The 27,389-nt window shown below is 38.7% G+C and overlaps 2 long non-coding RNA genes across 2 annotated transcripts in view; one reads left to right on the plus strand and one right to left on the minus strand.

Moving 5' to 3' along the window:
- Nucleotides 1-26,214, minus strand: part of LOC145538093 (uncharacterized) — a 68,462-nt gene extending 42,248 nt beyond the window's left edge. Inside the window, exons 1-2 of the long non-coding RNA XR_014076636.1 lie at nt 26,027-26,214; nt 16,681-16,922 (exon numbers count right to left, since the gene is read on the minus strand). This is a non-coding gene — a long non-coding RNA (uncharacterized LOC145538093). The remainder of the gene's footprint in view (nt 1-16,680; nt 16,923-26,026) is intronic.
- LOC145538094 (uncharacterized) lies at nt 7,209-12,313 on the plus strand. The gene is made up of 3 exons (XR_014076637.1): nt 7,209-9,477; nt 10,322-10,437; nt 10,793-12,313. It is a non-coding gene; the product is annotated as an uncharacterized LOC145538094 (long non-coding RNA).
- Nucleotides 26,215-27,389: the final 1,175 nt, after the last annotated feature.

Consider the following 27,389-nt stretch of genomic DNA (forward strand, 5'->3'; position numbering starts at 1 on the left):
TAGAGAGCCAGAAATAAACCCACACCTATATGACTAATTAATCCATGACAAAAGAGGCAAGAATATGCAATTAAGGGAAAAATTAAGCTCTTGAATAAATAGTGCTGGGAAAATTACATGTAAAAGAATCAAATCAGACTATCTTCTCACACTATACACAAAAATAAACTCAAAATCAATTAACATTTTAAATTTAAGACCCGCAACCATAAAACTTCTGTAAGAAAACATAAGCAGTATGCTCTTTGACATTAGTTTTAGCAATAGTTTTGAGGGCTTTTTCCAAAGGCAAGCGAAACAAAAGGTTGGGACTACATCAAACTAAAAAGTCTTTGCATAACAAAAGAAACTATCAAGAAAACGAGAAAGCAGCCTTCTGAATGGAAGAAGATATTTGCAAATAGCATATCTGATAAGGGATTATACAATCCCTTTGTAATATGCAAAATATACAAAGAACTCATATAATGCAATATCCAAAACAAAACCTGATTAAAAAATAGGCAAAGGATCTGAATAGATATCTTTCCAAAAAACAAACACAGATGGCCAACAGACACATGAAAAGATGCTGAACATTGCTAATCATGAGAGAAATGCAAATCAAAACCACAATGAGGTATCACCACACCTGTCAGAATAGTTATTATCAAAAATATAATCAATTACAAGTGTTGGTGAGGATATAGAGAAAAGAAAACCCACATGCACTGTAGATAGAAATGTAAATTGGTACAACCACTATGGAAAACAATACATAGATTTTTCAAAATATTAAAATTAAAAATATCATACAATCCAGCAGTTCTACTCCTGGGTATTTTTCTGAAAGAAAACAAACCACTAACTTGAAAAGATATATGCACTCTTATGTTCACTGCAGCATTCTTTACAAAAGTTAAGATATGGATATGGCCTAAGTGTCCATAAATTGTTGAATAGATACAGAAGATATGGTGTATATATCTATAATGGAATATTACTCAGCATAAAAAAAAGAATGAAATCTTACAATCAGCAACAATCTGGATGAACCTAGAGGGTATTATGCTATGTGAAATGTGACTTATATATGAAATCTAACAAAACAAATGAACAAACACACACACAAAACAAATACACACACCGATAAAGAAAATTAACTAGTTGTTGTCAGAGGGCAGGGAAGTGGGATAAATGAGCAAAACAGGTGAAAGGGATTAAGAAGTACAACTTCTAGTTATAGAATAAAAAGTCATGAGGATGTAATGTGCAGCACAAAAAATAGTATTGTGACAGCTTTTACAGTGACAGATGGGCACTATACTCATAATGGTGATTACTTCATAATATATAAAAGTGTTGAATTACTAGTACAACTGAAACTAATATTACATTGTAAGTCAACTATACTCCAATAAAAATTGAAATAATAGTTGTGAGATTTAAAAGGAAAAAGAAAAACCAGAGCTGAATAGCCAAGAACTGTGAGACAACTACAAAATGTAACATCTAGAAAGATTAGGAAGAGATAAAGAAACAGAAAAGAATATTGAAGCAGTCATGGCCGAGAATTCCCCAAATTATTGTCAGACACCAAACCAGATTCAATAAACATAAAGAATGAAATAGAATAAATATCAAAAATACCTACACTCAGACATAGCATACTCAAGTTTCAGAAAATGAAAGAGCAAGTAAAATCTTGAGAGAAGCCAGAAGGAAAAAACACCTTACCTTTAGGGGATCAAAGAAGCCATGCAAGGAAGAAGAGCATGGAACAAAACACATGAAGTCTAGAGACAAAAACAAACTGAAAGAACTACCCAGAATTCCGTACACTGAAAAACTAGCCTTCAAATAAAGGAGAAATACTTTCTCACACAAACAAAATGGAAGGAATTTGTTTCCAGTAGACCTACCTTGCATGAAATATTACAAGAAGTTCTTTAGAGAGAAGGAAAATGATATAGATCAGAAACTCAGATCTGCATAAAGGAAGACCATTAAAGAATGAATTTGTAAAGATAAAATAAAATAATTTCACTTTTATTTTTAATCTAACCATTTGTTCAAAATAATAAAAGCAACAATGTATTCAATTATAAATGCTTACATACAGATTTTATGAATTATAGCAATGACACAATGAATTGGAAGGAGAAATTAGAAATATTTTATTATTATAAGATCATACACTACCTGTGAATTGCTACAGTGTTATTTGAAAATGGATTTGGACTAATTGTTAATGTATCTTCATCAAAGAAGATATACAGATGACAATAAGCATATAGAATGATGTTCCACATCATGTCACCAGGAAATTGCAAATTAAAGCAATGTGAGATATCCCTACAGACTTATTATAAAGGCCAGAATTTAAAACACTGACACCACCAACTGCCTGTGAGAATGTGGAGTAAGAGGAACTCTCACTCATTGTTGGTGGGAATGCAAAATGGCACAACAACTTTGGAAGACAGTATGGTAGTTTCTTATAAAACTAAACATACTCTTACCATATAAGCCAGCAATCATACTCCTTGGAATTTATTGAAAACATTTTTGCTGTTTACTTGGTAAGTTGTGTCCAAGTTTTCTGCAACGCTATGGACTGTAGCTTATGTCCACACAAAAGCCTGCTTATAGATGTTTAAAACAGCTTTAGTCATAATTGCCAAGACTTGCAAGAAACTAGGATATCCTTCAATAAGTGAATGGATAAATAAACTATGGTACATCTAGACATCACAATATTATTCAGTGCTAAAAAGAAATAAGCTACTAAGCCACAGAAAGACATGGAAAAACCTTAAATACATATTAGTAAATGAAAGAAGGCAAACCGAAAGCTATATACTACGTGATTCCAACAGTATGACACTCTGAATAAGGCAAAACTATGGAAACAGGAAAAGATCAGTGATTGCCAGGGATTGGTGGTAGTGGGGTGGGATGAATAGGCAGAGCCCAGAGAATTTTTAGGATACAGCAATGATTCTGTGTGATACCACCATGGTGGATAGATGTTATACATTTGTCAAAACTCATAGACTATACACCACCACAAATGAAACAATGTAAACTATAGACTTTGAGTGACAATCCCTGGTGGCTCAACGGTAAAGAATTTCCCTGCAATGAAGGACCTGCGGGAGATGCTGGTTTGATCCGTGGGTTGGGAGGTTCCCCTGGAGAAGGAAATGGCTACCCACTCCAGTATTCTTGCCTGGAAAATCTCATGGATAGAGGAGACTGGTGGGCTACAGTTCATGGGGTTGCAAAGAGTCAGAGGTGATTGAGTATGCATGCATGCATATGTCAGTATAGGTTCATCGTTTGTAAATAATGTACCTCTCTAGTGAGAGAGGTTCATAATGGATGTGGTTGTACATGTGTTAGGACAGGAGGTATATGAGAGCTCTCTGTACTTTCCATTCAATTTTGCTATGAATCGAAAATTGCTCTAAAAAAGGAGTTTATTAATTAAAAAATTTATTTGTACAGAGATTTTCTTGTTTCCCCCCTTTGTTTGCATCAGCCTCATCAGATCCAATCATTTCCCAAGGTGAGAATAATGGAGAAGGCCTTTTAGTAAAGCTGACTACAAGAGCTGCTAAAAAGATCTTAACCAGATAGTGTTTACCTTGCAGTTACCGCCTAATACAGGATTAGAATCTCTTTCTGTCCCTAGCTCTGTCTAGCTAGGAACAATCTAACTCAAGAGGTTAAACCAAAGTAGGAGAGAGTGGACTCTGTGAAAGAAAGTGAAGAAAACATTGCATGATACCATGTGTGTGCAATGTCCAGAATAGGCAAATCTATAGAGACAAAAAATAGATTAGTGGTAGTCAGGGTCTGTGGGAAAAGGGCCATAGCTAAGGAGTGTGGGTTTTTGGAGGGAGTGATGAATATGTCCTAAAATTGATTTTTGTTATGGTTACACAAATCTGTGAATATACTAAAAACCATAGAAGTATATTATATGGTTTATAATTTATATTTCAATAAAATTGTTTTTGAAAAAGGAAGGCAAGGCAAACCAAGAGCTAAAATGACCAAGGGGTGGGAAAAAGGAGAGGGACAGGAAAGAGAAAATCTAAAGGGGGAAAGTTTCCTGGTCATTCTGCAATGTCCAGCCTCAGAGGAATGACCACATGGGTATGCCTTGGCAGTTTAAATTTTGGGCTTCAAGTTTTTAAGGAAATACAGACAAGAGTGAAGAAGTCAACTCTGAATCTCAGTCCTTCTGTGAGCCATGTAGAGATTGCAATAATCAACTTGAACCCAAGAGACAGTTTTGCACATGCTTCTGGACTCTCTCTGTGTGCCTGTCTATCTAACATACCAATACAGGAGACAGGGGTTTGATCCATGGGTTGGGAAAATCCTCTGGAGAAGGAAATGGCAACTCATTCCAGTATTCTTGCCTGGGAAATCCCATAGACAGAGGAACCTGGCGGGCTACAGTCCATGGGGTCACAAAAGAATTGGAAACGACTTAGCAACTAAACAGCAACAACAGATATACTGCAATAACTTCTAATCTATTACTCATAAAATGACAACGACAAATTGCAAATTACAAAATGCAACAACAACAAACATGATTCTTTCTTGAGTGAGACTGCTTCCATCCTGGTTCACTTATTCATTTTTTTCTCTCTACACACACACTTGCACACACAAACAGAGCGATTCAGTCACTCAAAACTGCAGCAGTTTGGAGATAAAAGTCTCTACATTTTCAGGTTTGAAGTTCTCTTGGATAATTAAAACTAGTGTGCAATCACTTAAATTTTCATAAATTTCACTTGCTTTTTTCAAGACACATTTATCTGGTTCATCAAGATGGAGTGGTAAGGAAATTGCTTGGGATTAATATTCAAATATTCAAATATTAATATTAATATTCAAATAGTCCTAAAAATAAACCAACAAATTGAATTAAAGGTGATATGCATTTGTAGCAATTGTTCAACTAATTTGATTCAGTTTTTGTGATTCCAGAATTTATGCAACTGAATATAGGGCCCACCTTACATTTGTGGTAAGCTCCTTGGATTGATAATGTTTTGGACTGTGTTGTCAGTTTAAATTCTTGAGCCTTAAAGGGAAATAATGAGAATGTGACCAAGTTAGACAAGTTACCTTACTTCTCAGAACCTGTTCCCCATCTGTTAGTTTCTCATCTTTCAAGTTTGTAGTAAGAAATAGAGATCATCAATGTGAATCACTAAGTATAGTGACTGGCATATTAGAGAAAGCTATTGTTATTGTTATTAATGATACTAACACAGAGACTTTTGCTCAACCATGACAATAAAAAAATCAACTGGTTTTATAGCACAACTAGAACAATTTTAAATAGAAATTACTTTTCATATCATTCTACAAGCCGTACCTCTATTTTCCTTGAAATCTCTAAGAATCCTCAAATAGTTCCTGAGTATTTACACTCCAAAATTTTCTGTAAAATTATGTATTGATAATATAGCATGTTGACACAGCTTTTTTCAACATAATAGTGCCTCATTTCTGCGCAAATGAAGTAATGTTATATTGACTGACACCTTTTGTAGAAGCAAATGTAGGAGCCAATGAATAAGCTGATCCATAACCTCTTTATTAGTAAAATTTCTGCTTTTATGTCCTTTACTTTAACATATTTTGCAATGTGCCAAAATTTTCTTCTTCCTTTCAGGTTGTGTATGGTCATTTTTTGATATTCTTCTGATATTTTTTGTACTAGAACACCTGTCACTAGAAAGATATTTTTTTAATAGACCTTTTTTTTTTTTTTAAAGCAGTTTTAGATCTTTTGACATCAGTCCTGAGGAAGCTTTGATGCTATAGTTGCTTCCTTACTCCACATGAATTGGCACAGATGAGAAGATCACTGTGGTTGGTTGTAAGCTGCTTAGTTTTACAGCCAATGAAGGTGACACAACCACAAAAACCAAAATAAAAGAAATATTTCTTCCAGGTTCTCATGAGTGGGTTGTAGTATGTATAAAGATAATTACACATTTTTAAATATTTTGTTGAGAATAAAAGAGCTGCAACAATAACAAAAATATCACAAAAATGGCAGTCAATGTTATTATCTTTTTCTTCTGGTTCATCTAGTATTCAAAAATAAAATACTGATAATGCATATTGTGATATTCTATAACTTCTTATTAGGATGTATTTCCAGAAATTGATATCTCTAAAATCAAAAGCTTTTAACAAGATCTAAAACATGAATATTGAAGTATTGTACTAGTTCTGACTGCTGTAACAAATACCAGAGACTGGGTGGCTTAAACAACAGAAATTAATTTTCCACATTCTGGAGGTTGGGAAGTCCAAAAACGAGGTGCAGGTAAAGTCAATCCCTGATTATGACTTCCTGGATTGCAGGCAGCTGCCTTCTTACTGTGCCCTCACATGGTAGAGAGACAGACAGAGAAGGATCTATCTTCCTCTTCTTATAGGACTACCAATCCTATTGGATTAGAAGCTCAGTCCTACAACCTCATTTAATCTTAGTTACCTCCTAAAATCTCTATCTCCAAGTACAGTCACATTGCTGATTAACGCTCAATTCTATGAATTCTGTGGGAACACAATTCAATCCATAGCAAGTATGTTCCCTGGTAGCTCAGCTGGTAAAGAATCCACCTGCAATGCAGGAGACCCCAGTTCGACTCCTGGGTCGGGAAGATCCCCTGGAGAAGGGATAGGCTACCCACTCCAGCACTCTGTCCTGGAGAATTCCATGGACTGTATAGTCCATGAGGTTGCAAAGAGTCAGACATGACTGAGCGACTTACACTTATACTTTCATAAATACAATAGGAAGGGAGGGCAAAAAAAGGGAAGGGAGAGAAATTTTTCAGGATGTGAAGATACAAACGTTGGTGTCTTGGTCTTTTTAGTTCCTGAATGAGCTGCCCTTAAGTTTATGGCCTTAAGTTTTACTGCTACAAGCAGCCATTAGCTGTAAGAAACATTTCCTGGCAGTCTGTCCCACACAAAGGTGTAAGCTAGCATCCTTCTAGCAAGGTTCCACAGAATTCTCTGTTAACTGGCATTGTTATAGCAACCGGAGTGCCAATGGAGGCAGTCATGGTCTTCATCATCAAGTATCACCATGGCAACAGGAGTCTCTGGAAAGTAAAAGTTAAAAAAAAAAAAAAAAAAAAAACCCAAAACCTTAAACTGTCAACTGGAATCAAAGAGGTTTGTGAAGGAAAAAAGGTGGAGGCTGAAATGAACATGAGGCTGGAGCAAGGGGCAGAGCAGAGAGAAATTATTGTACAGAAGCTGAACAAACAAGAGAGAAAGGGAACAATAAGCGAAACAGAGGGCAGAGACGTGGCTCACATAAGAAATAAGGCGGCAGGAAAAAACACATTAACATAAAGGGAAAAGTGTTCCCCAGTGAAGGATTTGTAATATTTATTGATTTGAACAGCTCAAAAATACGTAAGGTCTATGTTGTTGGAACTATCCAGTATGTTACTATTACTACTTTTTTTAATGCATTTATTTTTTCATTGAAGGATCATTGTTTTACAGAATTTTGTTATTTTCTGTCAAACATCAGCATGTCACTATTACTATTAAAGAAATATTTAGAATGAAGCCACAAGATAGTAAGAAAGGATAAACCAATTTATGGAGTACTTTTGGCATAGCATCCTGCTGACTAGGAATTCTTGTAATACTTGGTGTTCAGAGGCACCACACTTAAATGTGTTTCTTTCTTTATTGGACAATGTGATTGCTTCAGACAAGGGCATGTTGCCATTTGGTCCATTACAAATATATATTTCCTTCATTAGAGGATCTAAATGGATGTTGTTTTCCAAGAGAGAATTAAGTTAATTACTCTAATACTATTAAAAAGTAAGTGGTAATGTCATTGGGAATAAAACATTTTTCACTTAATATTTTCTATTTTATTAGTGCTCAGACAGCTTGAAGTTTTTCATGGACCATATTAATTTTTGTAAAGGGAAAAAGATCTACTTTATGAAAATGTGTCACTAAATGTTGATACTTTTTTTTTTTAGAATTAAGAGATGATTTTGAGAAATGAGAGATTAAAGAAAATGAAAATAGAGACAGGAAAAGATGTGAGATGGTGCAATCATAAAGAAATAAAGCAAAAGAAAAATAACAAAAGCTTGAGATTAAGACATGGAAAACAATCAGCACTCTTGGTGCTTTGCAGAACTCTGTTCTCAAGAATTTTTGTTGTTGTTGTTCAGTTGCTGAGCCATGTCTGACTCTTTGTGACCTGTGGACTGCAGCATGCCAGGCTTCTCTGTCCTTCACCATCTCCTGGAGTCTGCTCAGATTCATGTCCATTGAGTCAGTGATACTTTCTAACTAAAAACTTTAATAGGATTTTATTTTTTTTCTGATTTTTACTTTAATGACAACTATTTCTTTCACGTGACAACTGTATTTCACGTGTCATTTGCTAACTTGACAAGGGTGGTTTGTGGCCATTTCTCTTCTGCTCAGAAAAATGTCGGCTGCTTAACACCAGAGAGGAGCAAACCTCACGAGGAAGGCCCACATTTTAGCAGCCATCGGCCCCTATTGACCTGTTCCCACTGGAAGCACAGACCAAGCCCCTGAGCAGATCACAGGAGAGATACCCATTTGGTCTCTCAGATCCTTCCCCAAAGCTTGGATGACAACAATGATAATGCCTTTTTGTCAAAGTTCATGATTAGAAAACCAATGCAAAATTTTTACTGGATGATACACACTTTCAAACAAAGTTTATTTTTCTTTTGAATATTACAGCTATGTTTTAACTTTTCCTTATTTTTCTAACAACACATACACCAAGCATCATCATTTATAGAAAATGTATAAAGTTTTATGAAATGCACAAATAAAATAGCCAATTTTTAATATTCCAGATACTTAAGAAATGAAACAAAAGTGAGATAGTATGCAAACAGAAGTCAAATTATGGATTATAACTTAAAAAAAGAAACCTTTTTTGTGAAGCATAATATATAAGCACAAACTACCTAAAAATCATAAATGCATTATTTGATGAATTATCACATAGTGAACATACCTGTTTAATCACCCAAATCATGTTGTGGAACATTATGCTTTTCCAATGGTTTTCTGATTGTGTCAGAAAAGAATTTTGACATATTTTAAAACCACATCCATTTACATTATAACATGGATAAGCAAAATGAAAATATTCTATTCCATCTTCTAAGAATTTATTGTACCATGTGCAGAGAGAGACCCCTGCTGGAACAATTTTTTTAAAGACAATGTCTGAACCAACCTAAAGAAATTATGTGGGGAAAAAAAAAAAGTTCTGCCACTAGTTCTTATAGCACCCTTGTAAAAGTTAGAAGAAGGTGCCCATTTTTCAGTACCCCTTGCTTATCTGCCAGGAGATTGATTTACTATACTTATGTTAGCAAATTATCATTTGTTAAGAGCAGCCCGGAGTGCTGAACGGTGAGCCACAGTTCAAGAGAAACTGAAATAGAGAAGTTACTGTTCACAAGTCCTGGGGAAAATGCCCAGTACATCTCAACGGGCCACATACAAGGGTCAAGTCAGAGAGAGAGAGAGGCAAGATCTTGGCACATACCTTGATTAAGCACTGGTGAAGTGCTTTGGGATTTCCAAACAAGGGCTAGATTGACCAATTCAAACCAAAAGAGCTGGGTTTTGGTAGGTCCCATGGAGAAGGCAATGGCACCCCACTCCAGTACTCTTGCCTGGAAAATCCCATGAACGGAGGAGCCTGGCGGGCTGCAGTCCATGGGGTCACTGAGTCGGACACGACTGAGCGACTCCACTTTCACTTTTCACTTTCATGCCCTGGAGAAGGAAATGGCAACCCACTCCAGTACTCCTGCCTGGAGAATCCCAGGGACGGGGGAGCCTGGTGGGCTGCCGTCTATGGGGTCGTACAGAGTCGGACACGACTGACACGACTTAGCAGCAGCAGCAGCAGCATGAGGCTAACAGGCTCTGGGAGGCAGGGGAAACTTGATCACAAGGGCTGTTGGGGAAGTCACGTGAGGAACTGTCTTTTGCTTCTGATTCTATTGTCTGCTGTCTGGGGCAAATACTCGTATGGCAGATCTAGTGTCCATTTAAAGTTACTGCGGGCTTCTTGGGTGAACAAAATGGATGCGGAAGCAACAATACTATAGAGTAGCTTAGCTAAGCTCTCAATACCTTAGTTTGTTGAAACAAAACACATTTCTTCTATCTGCCAGAAAAAAGGGTTGCTATAACTCTAGGATGTCTGCAGTGGGAATGATGCCCCTTTATATGTGGTTCCCCTAAGGATTGCAGACCTGCATAATGGTATATAGGATCTATGGTCATGAGAGGAAGATGTAATATGTTAGCGTGCCTTGGAAATCCCCAGAAGTATTTGAGTGTGAAAACCTGCTAATGAAAGTAAGTTAAGACTGGCTAAAGAGAACATTACTACTTTTGTTTGCATGCATGAATGATGTTTTTAAACAGTCACACAGAGAGTACATTTTCACCACACTAGGCATTAATATAGATGACTACATAGACGCTATAGTCCAGTGCTTCTACAGTCATCAGAAAGTCCCCTGTGAAAACAGTCTAAGACTTTTCCCCAGACACTTCTCTAAAAAAGAAAGACCGAGATGTCTGGTCACCTTGTTCAAATCCAAAGAACTGGATCCTTGCTGACTCTGGCTTAATCTTCCTCTGTCCTAAAATATGTAAGATGTCTAGCATTTTCTATTTATTCCTGAAATCATCTATTCTTACTTTTTAGGCAGCAAAGAATTGGAATGCTAACTGAGACACACGACCAATGCCAGGGCTAGATGTGAGAGCTGGCTGGTTGGCCTGTGGACTCTGAAATGCAAAGAGAAATGAATTCTGCTTTGGCGAATGGGGGTAGCTAGTAAGAATGGGTTGATATGGAATATTTGGTCTCATGGGGAAAATGGGAACAACAAGCATATGAGAAGCAGAGAGTCTAGAACAGATGAAAACTGATTTGGCAGGGTCAGGAGGTGAAAGTGGAGAAGATACCTTGGGTTGATGTTGCAAGAGAAGACAACCCACATGGAGAAACCCAAGGGAGAAGAGGGAAGTACTACTAAGGTCAAGCTGGTTCAGAGAGGAAATTTGTCAGATTGTTCAGAATACAAATAGCACTTTAAAAAATTCATTTGGCTGCTCCACATCTTAACTGTGGCACATGGGATCTAGTCCCCTGATCAGGGATTGAACCCTGGCCCCCTGCACTGGAAGCAAAGAGTCTTAACCACCGGACCACCAGGGAAGTCCCCAGAATCCAAACACTTTTTCTAGCTAAGGTTAATTCCAAAGAGATGAGAGTCAGGACTCCTCCTCTCACCAGAGGATCATAAATGAGGCAGTGGCGCTCTTTTCCAGCTTACTAACGTGGGACATGAGCATTGCAGCCCAATATCAACCATCTGACTGCTCCAGCCTGGAAATGTGAAAGTTAAGGGTGTGCCACTGACATAGCACTGGTTCCCTAGACAAAAGGGCCTAGAAGAAAATCTTAGATGCCAAGTTTTTTTTCCTTTAATTTGCCAGGGAAACAAGAGTGAGGAGAAAAGAAGAAGTGGAGTAGAGCAAGAGGAAAGAAAATACAAACTAATGCATTACAGATCTGGCCACAGCTTCTCAAGGAGACACCATTGATAGCTCTGAGACACAACCTTGGTATGTGCCCAGAGGTCAGTCTCAGAACAGCCCAGAAGGGGCAGCGAAGAGGAAGAATTACCTGCCAGCCTCTTCCTATCTTCATCTCTCGTGGATCAAAGTCCTCTTCATTAGGGTATTAACTCTCCTGCACTTTAGGCTGTGTTAACCTGCTTTCGGGAGCAACTCTGGGAAAAGCTCAGTATTTGTAGACAGATTGGACCAGCCCTGGAGCTGCTTGGCCATGCAAAACCTAACCCCATCTCCGGAGAGACTGATAAAGTAGATGGTAGTAAAGAGATGTGATGACATTTGCAACAAAGTGTTTAGCACCACAGAAAGAGCATGAACCATCTTTGGAGCTGTCTAGCAAGCCAGGCAAGTGGCTCAGGCCTGAGGGCATGAGGGCTCAGCAGCCCTGGGGTGGGACCAGGAGTCAAGGAAACCAATGAAGATTATTTAAGGACACATCTAGTGTCTCAAGATGGCTATACCAATAGTGATATGGAAACAATTGTCCCCATGACTATGGAAAAATGTAAATGAGCAATCATTGTTTAGTTTTCTGTGGATGCTTTAGCTACTAGATTTCATTCCAATAAATCAGCTGTCAGCATGAATAACCAAAGTGGAGCTTTCTTGCTTACATCAGAATCCCCAGGTATCCATCATAGCCATTTATCCTTTGGTTTGCTAAATACACTACTCTCTACTTGTTCTGGATGGAGCGTGTATGTGAACATAAGCATATTTGTTGGGCTTGAGACAGGCAAACCTTTTATGGCTCTAGAAAAAAATCACCAATGAAATATTTTGGAAATTATTTCAAGTTTGTGAGATACTATATTACAGAGTATGAAGAAAGGAATTAGCATTTGCTGGGGCTCATTCAATTCACCATATACATTATGTATGTTATTTTATTTAAGTATCAGAACAACTTTTGTGATAGGCATAAACCGAGATCCCACAGAAAGTTTCAACATAGCCAGAGTGGCTCAGGCAGTCCTTAATTGCCATTTCTTAGAAATGTAAATCTCTGTTTTATATAACAATTTCCTCCTTAGATATCTTTATTAATGTTTCTGCTGATATATTTGAATTCTTTGCAATGCTTCTAACATAGTAGACCTTCAAAACGTTCAGCAAATGGAGTTGGACTTTATGCCATATACTAACAAAAACTGCCTTTACAGAGTACATAAAAAGCTACTTTGTAGTCACTCTGCATATTGTAGCAATGGATTTACATTTTCTTATGGACCATGATCAGCATAGCAATTGATGTCTCATCAAACTAGTTAAAAGAAGAATTTACCTATCTGTAGATGTCTGTGCATGTATAAATCTTTTGTTTTGGAAAATGACAGTGACTGTGATTACTACCTGCAAATCACTTAAATGACTGCTGTATAATTAGCAATCATTTCTACATTGTACACACACAGAGTCTCATTTTATTTTAACCCATTGTTGCTATTTGTGTGCTGTTTGCTCTTCTGTTTATAGATTGCAAGCCACTACTTAGATTTACTTTCAGGCAGAATATTTTATGAGACAGACAGGCATCTCTTGTCCCAACAGCTCCTGATGGCGCCACATTTGTTCATTTAGTGACTATTTATGAAGCAGCTGCTGTGAGGGCTTTGGTACTATTGGCTCAAATGGGTTCTAAACATTAACTTGATTTTTCACGGGAGTCCTTGATTTTTCTAGTATAAATTGCTATAACAAGGAGTTCAATAAGCCAGAGGATTAAGGAAGATTATTTCTCTCATCCGGTAACGGTCCAGGGTGGGTTGGTGAGTTGCTGTGCTCACACGGTTATTCAGGGACCCAGCTTCCTTCTCTCTAGCTTCCATTGGAGGTTGTCACCCTCATTCGTGTGGTCAGAGGTGGGTCACAAGCACCAACCTGTTCCATTTCACAGAAGGGAAAAGTGGGAAGGCGGCTATGTGGAAAACCTCAGGCCTGGAGTGATGCACATCACTTCTGTTCACACGGCATGGTCACATCTGGATGCAGAGAGGCCTGGCACATAGTAGTCCCTAGCTAAGTGACCACATATGTAGGTACAACTGTGCTCACGTGCAGAAAGGGAAAGTGGAAATTTGTCTGTCACAGACACAGGACATTTGGGGCTTCTTATGTTTTAAAGCTGTTTTTTTGAACAGTGTCAGTCACTCCCTTTTTATAATCACCACTACAGAGCCAATCTGAGGCCTCGCTTTTGGAAATAAAGGTTTTGATGGCCAGCTTCTCTAGAATTTTATGCTGGTACAGGAAAACGACATTTTTCTTCTGGGTTTTGAGGCAGCACCTTCCCTTCATCCATTGTCTCACTTTCCTAGATTCATTCCTGAGCCCAGATCACCCCACCTCTACCACATCTCATTGTTCATGGAACTTGCTTGCTCAGAAATCTGTTATTGTTAAAGTTAATTCTTGTGGCCAGGTAATTTATTAAAATACCTACTGAGATATTAATTGGTGTCTTTGTTTTCTGTTTTCAGAAAAATCAGAGAGATGCTTATGTTTTTTTATTTTCTAAATATTTATTGAGCCCCTATTTATTTATTTAATTGAGATATAATTGATATATATTATTATTTTAGTTTTAGATGTATGGCACCATTCAATATTTGTGGGTATTCTGAAATGATCACCATAATTAGTCTAGTTAACTTTCTTTACCATACATTGTTACAGAAGTTTTTTTACCTTGTGATGAGAACTTTTGATTTACTCTCTTAGTAACTTTCAAATATGTGAAAGTGAAGTGAAGTCGCTCAGTCGTGTCCAACTCTTTGTGACCCCATGGACTGTATCCTACCAGGCTCCTCCATCCATGGGATTTTCCAGGCAAGAGTATTGGAGTGGGTTGCCATTTCCTTCTCCAGGGGATCTTCCCGACCCAGGGATTGAACCCAGGTCTCCCACATTGCAGGCAGACGCTTTACCTTCTGAGCCACCAGGGAAGCTCGAGTTACCATATTTGATGTTACATAGCCATGACTTTTTAATTTTATAACTGGAAGCTCATACCTTTTAACTCCCTTCACCAATTTTGCCCACTTCCCTTCCCCTACCTCTGGTAACCATCAATCTGAAACCTGTAGGTATGTGCTCATTGTTTCTTTTTTTAAAGATTCCACATATAAGTGAGATCATACAGTATTTGTCTTTGTCTGACTTATTTCACTTAATATAATGCCCTCAGGGTAAGATTTTATTCTTTTCTATGCTTGAATACTATTCTCGTTTATATATACCACATTTTTTTTTATCCATTCACCCACTGATGGATGAACAGTTTACTTTTATATCTTGGCTACTATATATAATGCACAATGAATGAGGGGGGTTGCATATATTTCTCTGAGTTAATATTTTCAATTTTTTTAGATAAATAGCCAGAAGTGGAATTGCTGGATCATATGGTAGTTCTATTTTTAATTTTTTGAGAGACCTCCATACTGTTTCCCATAGTGGCTGCATTAGTTTACATTCCTACCAACAGTGCACAAAGATTCCCTGTTTTCCACATCCTTGCCAACACTTGTTACCTTTTGCCTTTTTAGTCATAGTCAATTTAATAAGAGTGAGGTGAAATCTTACTGTGGCTTTGATTTGTGTTCCCTGATGATTTGTGATGTTGAGCGTCTTTTCATGTGTCTGTTGGCCATCTGTATGCCTTCTTTGGAAAAATGTTTGTTCAGATCCTTTGCTGTGTAAGATGCTTATGTGTTGTGTTAAGCGTTTATTTTTTTTTATTACATCCAGACCTCTTCCTTCCTTGGCCTCAAGTTGGGGTGGAGTGCTATTTTTGAAGGCTAAAAACAGAAATTACCTAAGTTCTTGCTTTCAAAACTTTGAGTTAATTGAATGCATTGTGCTAGGTCAGTCATTCTTAAAATGTAGCCTAGAATCAGAGTCATGTGGAGGATTTGTTAAAACACTGCTTTCTGGGCCTCCTACATCAAGACTCTAATAATTTACATTTCTAACAATCTGCCCCTAGTACTGCTGCTGCTGATCGTAAGATCACAGAGAACCCGGCAAGAGAGGTAAGGTGGGGAGGAGAGTGTCCCAAGAGTACTTCAGAAACAGCATAAGAAAGGAAAGCAGTTCAGGCTGAGAAGGGGTCAGAGGTCCCAGGGACCTGAGGCCTATAGGTGTCCTGGGGAGATCCTTCTCCCAAAGAGAAACAATGCCCCTGACTTCAAAGGAAATGTTGGCTTTACTAATGTGCATAATGAAGAAGGACTGAACTTCTGGCTGCTTCTCATCTTTTGCAATGTTCTTTGCCGTGCAAGATCACCGGGACTTTCCCGTGCAAGATCACCGGGACTTTCCCATGACTCTGGTGAGTGGGCCTAATAATCCTGTCACTGAATTTCCCAGCAGCTCTGATCCATCAAGACTGAGATTGAATTTCAATAAATAAAATGCCATTCTTGCACATCTGGGGCTATAGGGTAAAATTCCTACGTGCTTCATTGACTAAGTTGCTATTGGCTTAAGGGACTAACCTTTCTCTTTGTCCCTGTACATCTTTTCAAGGCCACAGGGAGAATACTTCAGAAGGTCACTTATAAGCCTTGTGACTTAGCTCTGGAAGAGGAAGGGGCAAGAGAAAACTTCCCAAGCTCATGCCCATGATCATGATCCTCTGTCCAGCCAGCACAGCCAGCACAAATGTTCTAAGGTTATGAGGGAGGAGACCTGGTACCGCAGGTCAGTTGACCTTCATTTTACCTAAACTTCAGGGCTACAGTCTACTGCTACACTTCTATAAACACTTTCTCATTAAAGCAACACTGGAAACGTTTTGCAAAAATTATTATGGTTCTCCAGTTATCCCAAACAAAAGGCCATTTTTTATACACCAAGATATTTAAACATTTGTCTTAATGTTCTAAATCAGAAATGTTTACTATCCAGACATTATAAACAAAGGAACTTTTTTTTTCATACACTTACCCAAAGTGTTCACTGAGACCAAGTTTCTTCTGAGCTTCTAATCAGGGAAATCTTCAAAGTATCTGGCATATTTCTTATAATGCTTTTCTCTGTCCACTCAAAATTATCCTTCATTTTAACTTTGGCCTGTTCTTTATTGACTGAAGTTCTAAGAATAGCCAAGAATAATATTTGTTTTCTGAATTATTTTCTGGCCATTTTCACAGAAACATGGAAGGAGATTGTCATTATAGTCAAAGGACCTGACAGTAGAAAAAGAAGGTGACATAAATAAGGCTTAAATACTTATCAGGTATTGACAGTGAGATAAACCACCATGAAAGAAAGCAGAAAATGTCCCTATTATAAAAGCATGATGTTCACACTGGATCATTAATTCATATCCTGCTCTGTACAGATCACACAACTATTTGACACAGAACTTGCCAAGTTTAGTCTCAAAGACTTTTGGGACTTGAGTATGGCTCAATGGTTCATACAGTAAAGAATCTGCCTGCAATGTAGGAGACCTGGGTTTGATCTCTGGGTCAGGAAGATCCCCTAGAGGAGGGCATGGCAACCCTCTCCAGTATTCTCGCCTGGAGAACCCCATGGGCAGAGAAGCTTAGCTGGCAACAATCCATGGAGTTGCAAAGAGTCAGACACAACTGAGTGACTAACACTTTCATTTTTCACTTTCAAGCTCTATATTGTTTGTGCAGAGGCCCTAACTCCTCACTTTCTGCACAAAGATGAACTCTGTCAAGTCATATAATATATGGCTCTATTTAGTATTCTATTGGTGGAGAAGGAAATGGCAACCCACTCCAGTGTTGTTGCCTGGAGAATCCCAGGGACGGAGGAGCCTGGTGGGCTGCCGTCTGTGGGGTCGCACAAAGTCGGACACGACTGAAGTGACTTAGCAGCAGTACTCTATTGGATGTGGCATAAATGGAATACAACATGCAGCACCCCTTCAAAAAGGCAACAATGGATTATTATTTATATATTGTTATAGATTGGGCCTGATATGTTTTTGGTAGCTGCAGAAAATGGTAACTATAAAAATAAACAAATTGCACATTGGGACCTGTATTGCTTCACAGTTCTAATTTCAAAGTAGATTAGTAAAAAATATCAGCTTCTGCTACCATAAATGCATCATTGGATCCAAAACAGGAAAGAGATACTGTGTATAGAGGCAGTTCCAAGTCAACCTCTATCCACTGTCATTTCAAGTTCTCTTTTTTGGTTAAAATGTAGAGAGCTCTTATATTTGCCATTTGAATAAGATACAGAAAATTCTTAGATACCATGTTAGGAAATGTGCATATATTTCTCATTTAATCCTTACAATAACTCTGTGAGGTTGACACTTGTTTTAACTCAGACTGCCATAACAAAATACAATAAATAGACTGGGTGCCTTAAACAGCAAGAAAATATTTCTCACAATTCTAGATGCTCGAAGTGCAGACTCAAGGGGCTATCAGGGTTGCTGTCTGATGAGAGCTCTCTCGTTGGGTTGCAGGCAGCCACCTTCTCCCCCTGTCCTCACTTCACCTTTCTTTGGTACCTTTGGATAGGGAGGACAAGCAAGTTCTCTGGCATCTCTTCTTTAAGGGCACTAATCCTACCATGAGTGCCTCATCCTTATGACATCATCTAAACCTAAGTATCTCCTAAAGGCCTTATCTTTTAATACAGTCACTTTGGGCATGATGATTTCAACATATACCTTTCGGAGGACACAATTCAGCTCATAGCAGTACTATCGTTATTTCCATTTTATACATGGAGAAATCAAGCACTGAGAGGCTCGGTCAATCAGTGGAGGAGCCAGGAATTATACCCATTGTGTCTCCAAATTCTGATCCCTGGAAGACCATGCGACCTTCATAGAGCCATCCCTGGGATCTAATCTCCCAGGCCTTAGCAACTTGTTTCTATAAATGAAATTGCAGTTCCAACTGGACCTCTTCTTTCCAGCTTATTCAGGAGCTCATCCCTTTTCAGATTGCAGCCCTCCTGTCTTTTCAGGAAATGACAGTCAGATATCTCCTGCGGGCAATAATAATTAGCTTCAGTAAGACTGTCTCTCCACAGGTACCTGTACTCTTCATCCGCAAATACTATGCTCCACCTCAGGCTGAGATCCTGGAAACTTCAAACTTCAGACTTCCTACTGGAAATGTTTATTGAATGTCTTCTGTGTTCTTGGCACTGTGCTTCATTTACCACCATGGGTGAAACAGTATATAACTAGCAAAGTATTATATATATAACTACAAATTTTGATACATGTTTGAAGGTTTCAAACACGTGTTTTTCAAGGGGAAAAGTACATCTTTCGCTCTTTTTATGAATGTATTAAAAAAATCTAAAACTTAGAAATAAAGGCAAAAACATAACTGTGTGCTCTTTCAAAATCATACTAGATTAGTGATTCTTAACCATGGCAATTTTGTCCCCAAGTGTCATTTGGCAATATCTGGAAACACTTTTAATTTTAGACGAACTAAAGAGCCTCTTGATGAAAGTGAAAGAGGAGAGTGAAAAAATTGGCTTAAAACTCAGCATTCCGAAAACTAAGATCGTGGCATCTGGTCCCATCTCTTCATGGCAAATAGATGTGGAAACAGTGGAAACAGTGACAGACTTTACTTTTTTGGCCTCCAAAATTACTGAAGATGGTGACTTTAACCATGAAATTAAAAGATGCTTGCTCCTTGGAAGAAAAGCTATGACCAACCTAGACAGCATATTAAAAAGTAGAGACATTACTTTGCCAACAAAGGTCCGTCTAGTCAAAGGTATGGCTTTTCCAATAATCATGTATGGATGTGAGAGTTGGACTATAAAGACCACTGAGCACCAAAGAATTGATGCTTTTGAACTGTGGTGTTCGAGAAGACTCTTGAGAGTCCCTTGGACAGCAAGGAGATCCAACCAGTACATCCTAAAGGAAATCAGTCCTGAATATTCATTGGAAGGACTGATGCTGAAGCTGGAACTCCAATACTTTGGTCACCTGATGCGAAGAACTGACTCATTTGAAAAGACTCTGATGCTGGGAAAGATTGAAGGCAGGAGGAGAAGGGGACGACAGAGGATGAGATGGTTGGATGGCATCACCAACTCAATGGTCGTGAGCTTAAGTAAACTCCAGGAGTTGGTGATGGACAGGGAAGCATGGCATGCTGCAGTCCATGAGGTTGCAGAGTCGGGCATTACTGAGAGACTGAACTGAACTGATGATTGGGAAGGAAGGTGCTATTGGTTTCCAGAGAGTAGAGGCAAAATTTCTGCAGAACATCATACACCCCATGGAATAACCCCCCACAACAGTTATCCAAATTTTCTGGCCCAATGTGTCAACTGTGCTGAGACTAAGAAACCCTGTACTCTAGAATATTGTCTACCAAGCCAGATTAAGAGTCACCTGGTGCTCCAGGGACTACAACTTTGACTTTCTTTTTACTATTGATTAAGTCTTAGATAATATAAAGTTGGATGTTAACGTATAGAAGATTGATAAACTGCCAATGATTTCTGTCTAGTAGAAAAGTTTTATTGCCCTAGTAGTCATTGACCAGTTTTTTAAATCTAACTTTGCAGTTTATTCCAGCATTCTTTTTCTCTGAGTATATATACAGTTTATGCTCATTGTTTGTGGTAGTTATATTCTGTAAAGTCACTGTGAATTCTGAAGTAGTGAATACTGAACCATTGCTCCTAGAGGAAATATAGGGTTAGGTTCCTTCAAGCTTCTGGTCACATTTAATCAATTAATCAATATTTAATCTTGATATGTATCACAGTGTTTCTGTTTAAAGGCAATTTATTTAATGTATGCTTTTGATTCTTTAGCATTGAACTCAACTCAACAGCACGAAAACTCATGCCCTATCAAAACTTATGTAACAAACAAAATTTCTCTGTGAGGTGTATCACAGCTTTCTTGAGCTTAGAAGTAATAGATAGAATCCCAACAATATATGCAGGACTTATTCTGAACAATAAAATTACCAAGAAAAATACAAAAATGCCAAAAATGTGGCAATAAATAGACCTCAAAAAAGGCATTTTTTTACAATATGAGAACTGAAGCAAGAAGGCGGAGCATGTATTTGTTTGACCCTGACTGGGAACTTATGTGTTGGGAGACTGGAATTTTTTGCCTCTCCTAACATGACCTCTGCATGTCTTTGAACACTCTGCAAATGATGACAAAAGTGGTGCAAGGACTGATTTTGGGATTACAAATAAATTTTAATGAGCAGACAAATTTGCAACTATGGAATCTGTGAGTAGTGAAGATCTACTATATTAGTCTCTAATGTTCTATTTTGAAACAGCTTTTCAAAATGGATGCTAGTTCCTTCATAATTGAATTAAAAATTTGACACATGCTCATTATATTGGCATGAGTTATGTTTCTAGCTTTTTGAAAATTAAAGTAGAAAATCTGACCCTTTTCAAGTGTCACAGTTTATTATTTAGATACACAAATGCCCAATGTTTTATGATGATTTAGGGCAGTAGCTCTTCCAGGTGTATTTTTGGGACATAAGTCAAGTGGGGACTGGACTCAGAAACAAATGTACATGGCAGACAACTTGCTGTGTTCACAATCTTCTGTCCCTTCAGGTGTTCCTGGCTAAGCCCCCTGTGTCTGGCACCTATTTTCCTCAGTGTGAGTTCTCACTCAGGAGGCTCTTAACCCTCGGGGAAACAGATTGCTACTGAGCCCACTGGATGCTTTCCAGAAATGCCAGGCTAAATTCAATCTGGGACTTTTAGGGAGAGGTGGTAAGCTAGTCTTTGAGGTCACAGCAAGGGTAAAGTCCAGAGGCTAAAGTCATGAAAGTTTCAACAAGGTTAAACCAAAAATAATTATGAGGAAAAAAGCTCTCCAGAGTGAATTTTCACTGAAGGGACCAAGGAAATTCTCTTTCATCATAGAACTTTCTGGAACCTAAAGAAATAAGGCCCAGGGCTTATAGCAAAATAAACGTGTAGCATCTTCAGCATGCAATTGAAAGTTTATCAGACGATTAACTTGCAAATAGTCTTTTCCAGTAGGAAATGCTACATTATATGATATAATGGGGCTGCTAAAGGAAGGCTGATATCTTGGGAACCAAAAGTAGCTTTACTATCCATGCATACCTAGAATCCATATGAGTTGTATTTTTAAATACTATTATACATTTTTTTCGCTTGAGAAGTTTTAAAATTAAAAATAGTATTGAGGGCTTCCCTGGTGGCTCAGTGCTAAAGAATCTACCTGCCAATGCATGTAGATCAAAACATGGGTTTGATCCCTGGTCCAGGGAGATACCACATGCTGAGGAGCAAATAAGAGTGTGTGCCACAACTGTCAAGCCTGTGCTCTAGAGCTTGGGACCCACAGCTATTGAGCCCATGCTCCACAACTGCTGAAGCCCATGCATTGCAGAAACTGTGTTCCAAACAAGAGAAGCCTTGCAAAGAGAAGCCTGGGCACCACAACTAGAGAGTTGCCCCAACTCGATGCAACCAGAGAAAAGCCAGCACAACAACAAAGACCCAACTCAGCCAAAAATAAATAAATACATAAAATTATTTTTAAAATAGTATTTAAAAAGCTCAGCAAGGGATAAAGTAACATCTTCCTTTTTCTTCCCTTCCCTTCCTCTTTCTTGTCATTTCACAACCTTCCTTTAAGGCTAGTGATGATTACTGGGTTGGTGTTTTCATCATTTAAAGCAGTGGTTCTGTTACTGACCTGTCTGGGTCTGCACTGGTCCCCAACAAGGGTTCTTTTGCCCAGTGTCAATCGAGAAAATAGAAAGAGACCAAGCTCCCTTCAGAAGCAAAGGAAAGCTATGTCTGATTCATGTTGATATTTGGCAGAAAACAACAAAATTCTGTAAAGCAATTATCCTCCAATTAAAAAAAAAGAATGGAGAGGTACGAACTTGGCTCTGGAGTACACTCTGTCCCTTACTGGATTTTGGAGGGGCTTCTACATAGGATTCTCCACTACAAAGGGAGGTTCTCCACTATGGATGGAGTGCTTATGGGTCCTTGTAGTTGTGTTGGCCACAGTGCTTCAAACTGAAGTGCTGAGCATAGCTTCTCTGCACACAGTGTGCTATTGCCATCTTGAATTGCAGTGCTGCGGGCAACACGTCTGCACACAAGCTGTCAAGTTGGGGTGTGGTGGTTCTGTGCTGGGAGCTCTAACCCACGAGGTAGGTGCAAGACTTTATCACCTGGATTCCATCTTATTCCCTTCACCCCAGTCCCCAGTGAGATTTGCCCATGACAGTTTTCAACCAGGAAGGATTTTTGCCCCTCAGTGGACATTTGATGAGGTCTAGAGATGTTTTTTGATAAAGGATTGGAAGGGTGGTTAGGGAGTGGTTCAAATATCAATAGTGGCAAGGTTTTGAAACTAGTCTAATCAGGGGTCAGAAAACTGTTTCTGTCAAGGACCAAATAATAAGCATTTTAGACCATACTCTGTTGTAAAAACTCAACTCTGGTTGTAATTTGAAACTAGCCATGGCCAAGGTGTAAATAAATGGGCAACTGTGTTCCAATAAAATTGTATTTATGGACACTGTTAAATTAATTAAGCAAGGAGACCATTAGGCTGAGGTAGGTCTAATGCTGGGACTGCCTACATAAGCAAAGCAAAATCTAAGCCTATAAATGCCACAAACATAGGAAATTGAAACCTAAAGCCAACCAACCACAAACAGCCAACTAGCCTTCAAGCTATACCAATCAATAATTTCCTTTCTTTGCTTCCTCATTGCTCTATAAAAGTCTCTCCTGAGTTCCTGTCAGCAGAGCTGTCCTAACCACTTCTGGTTTGGCACTGCCCCATTTAAATCAATTTTCACTCCCAAATAAACTCTTAGAATTTTTAATATGAATCAGTTTATCTTTTAATAACATCAAAATTTGAATTTCATATAATTTTCACTTGTCATAAAATATGATTCCTCATTTGATTTTTTCTTTTTCAACAATTAGAAAATATAAATGGAAAACCAATTCTAGCCTGCAATCAATGCAACAAGAGGTTGTGGGCCTGATTTGGTCACAATGATCCCAATGAATAGACAGACTTTTCCTTCTGTTTTAAAGGAAGCACAGTATTTTCATTCAACAAAACCATTTATTTATTTATTTTTGCTTCCAGCATTTTAATGTATGATTTGTGTTGTGTGATTCAGTGATTCAGCTAAGAAGAGCTGTGGATGAAGAATAGCCCTTTTTATGTAAGCAGTTCTGTTGTGTTCTGGTCATTAAGAACTGAATTTTTAACAGGCTCATAGACTGAGGAAACTTATTCTTTTTCTTAAGTGTTTATGATTTGCTTATTTAATCTTTGTCCCCTTTTCAGTTTTCTTGGCTTCTTTTGGCTCAGTACTGGATATTCCGAGTGAAGCAGACTTAATTTTCTGTGGGTCTGAAATTTCACCAGGGGTAAGTTCATTCAGATTCAAGGTCATTTACATTTCAAGTCTGCAATTTGATCTGATTATCACTGGCTGAAAAGAAACACCAAGGGCCTTTTAATGTGGGCTGAACTGGATAGCCCATTCCAAGGGCTGGGTAAGACACAGAGAAACTAGGGAGTTTGGAGGGTACTTGCTTTTTATTTCTCAGCAGGGGAATATCATGAGAGAGTCTTATAAACACTAATTTCCACAGAACAACTGAGAAAAACTTGAAATTTTGGTGAAGAACCAGGGAGAGAGAAATGCTTCCTGCCAGGTTGAAAAAGAAGAATGGGAAAGGAACAAAAAGGGGTTATTGTGGAACAGGCTGAAATGTGCCTGAGGGTGAAGGGTATAGTTATCATACTACCAGTACTTTCTCTTTTCCTAAGTGATGTAAAGAGTACCTGAAAAAACTTCTAGAACTGATAAGAGTTTGTGGAAGTGCCCAGATATCGTATAAAATATACAAAATTCACTAATTTCTCTAAGTTTACCTATTAGAAGACAGGATATGGAAAACAAAGGATCCCATTCTCAGTGTCAACAAAAGACATACAATAGCTAAGAATAAGCCTACCAATAAGTGTGGAAAGCATACATAATGAAAACTATAATATTTTACTGAGAGGTATTAAAAAAAAATTGAATAAATGGAGAGAGATTTTACCAGTTGGTTTTCTGGCAATGAGGCAGAACCATTACGAGTAATGAGAGTAAGGGATTTTTTTTCAAAGACTAGACCTTACATGGCTGTGGCAACCAGTTGAGAAATCAGTGTAGAATAGTTGGCCTTCTGCATCTGGTGCTGACCTCATGTCAGCAGAGTTGTCAAATGCGAAAGAAAGATAGTCTAAGGTGGGGAGAGCAGGGAAAGCCTGGAAATTGCTTTTTTTTTGCTTTTTCTTATCACCTCCAGCCTCAGTGACATGGGTGATCTGGAGGGTAACTAGGACCCTTCACCATGGTGAACCTGGCACATGAAGCTGATTCTGAGAGCTGGAGGAGGAGATCCAGCGTTAACTGGTGGAACTTAGGTCCGGATGCTGCTTCATTTCTTCCCTTCAGGTATTTCTCTTGGTCAGTCCTAAGAGAATCAAAGTGCTGTGCTAAGTCACTTCAGTGGTGTCCGACTCTTTGCAATCCTATGGACTGTAGCCCGCCAGGCTCCTCTGTCCATGAGATTCTCCAGGCAAGAATACTAGAGTGGGTTGCCATGCCCTCCTCCAGGGGATCTTCACAACCTAGGGATCAAACCCACGTCTCTTGTGTCTCCTGCATTGCAGGCAGATTCTTTACCCACTGAGTCACTTGGGAAGCCCATATAGGGGAGGAAAATAAAGCATAGTTCCAGCTTAGCTAAGCTAACACTGCATAAAGCAACCATACATACTTTGTCTCTTTATGATGGTGATGATGATGATACAACAAATATGACATTAACTACATCTTACACACTTTTCTAAGTTTTTTACATTTATTAACTCATTTTAACTCTCACCACAACTCTCTGAGGTAGGGATGATTAGTAGCCTTATTTTGTAAATGAGGAAACTGAGCCTTGAGCAGTTAACGGCCTGCTGATGGCCACATAACTTACAAGTGGCAAAGTCATCATTCAAACCCAGACAGTCTGGAAAGACTGCACTTCTTAAAATGTCAAATCTCCTCAGGTTAATGTATTTTGATACAATCTGTTAAAATCCCAATGGGCTGGGTATTGAGAATTTGTAAGATTTTTCTAAAGCGTTTCTTAAAGCCTAAACATGTGAATACATACAATAAAACTCCAGTAACTGAAACAGCATATTTCCATAGAAATCAGCATAGAATCGAAGATAGCTCTAAACAGAGCTTAGCATGCAAACCTAGAAAAGAAGAGCTGCTGCTGCTGCTAAGTCGCTGCAGTCGTGTCTGACTCTGTGTGACCCCATAGACATCAGCCTACCAGGCTCCCTTGTCCCTGGGATTCTCCAGGCAAGAACACTGGAGTGGGTTGCCATTTCCTTCTCCAATAGAAAAGAAGAGCTAGAACGTGACAAATGCACCCTTGAACAACCGGCTCCTGGAGAAGAATGCAATGAGACCCTCCTCTCCCTGTGACTCACTGTGACTGTGACATCACAAGAGGGAAGGCAACATCACTTTCATACTTTCTCATGCCATCCTGGCAAACCTGCACATAAGCCCCATTTCTTTTTTTTCCTGTGCATCTGAGAACCATCCTGGGCAGATAGGTCTTACCATTTTTCAACCATATTTAGGTAATAAGTCTCTCTAATCACATCAGTCATAATAGTAGGAGTGAAAAGGGGCAGAAACTTTTGACAGGCAGAGGTCCTCTGCTATTCACTCCCCCTGGGCTGTTGAATATGTTTAAAGTTGGCCCCTTATTATGCAAAAGTTTTCCGGAGGTGAGAAGGGGTTTACCCTAAAATACTTCTACAGGATCGCTTTCACAGCAGATCCCAGGAGAGGCAGAGTGTCTCCTTACCTGGTTCTTGTCTTCTACCTTAGCCTCTTCTGAGGCTGTTCTGCCCCTTTTTTCATAACTTCTTGAGCAATGTGCAAGGTGATCAACCACCCTGGTTAGGCTGGGACTAAGGAGTTTCCCAGGATATGAGACTTTCAGACCAAAATGTCAACAGTCCTGAACAAACCAGGAGGACTGGTCACTGTCAAAGTTCCCTTTTGAATACCTCTGCACAGCCGTGCCTGTCTACCACTGGCTCCTGAGAAATAAAAACTTCTGTTCCACTATTACATCCTACATACAGTTTTCTGAGTCCATGGATCACTACTCGTAAGAGACTTGCGTCTTACTCTGGTCCTTGTGTCCCCAAATACCAGGCAACTATACATCAAGCTCTCAGAGTGGCTTTCTAGAAGCCTCTAACAGGGCTTGAGGTGAAAGGAAAGACAGCTACCAATTCCTGCCTTCAGAGTATGTATGGGACCTGCACAGACGACTCTCTCTAAAGAAAGCCGCCCTCCCTTGGCTTTTTTCATTGTCAGTCCTTGTAGGGGCTTTCTCTACTGTTGGCTCAGGGCCACACACTGGTGTTTGTTGTTCCTTTGCAGTTCTGTTGAGGCCGTGAAGTTTAGCCATCCCACTTTAGCATGTGGGAGCACCTGCCATGCACTTTTTGGTCACGAGATATTTAAGCCTCAGAAAAAAACTGTGACAAAATGGGTTAGAGTTTAAATATCATGTTTCATAACCCTTTTTTT

Source organism: Giraffa tippelskirchi, chromosome 2 (genome assembly GCF_054371585.1).
Source record: "Giraffa tippelskirchi isolate mGirTip1 chromosome 2, T2T-mGirTip1v1.2.pri, whole genome shotgun sequence".
Lineage (NCBI taxonomy): Eukaryota > Metazoa > Chordata > Mammalia > Artiodactyla > Giraffidae > Giraffa > Giraffa tippelskirchi.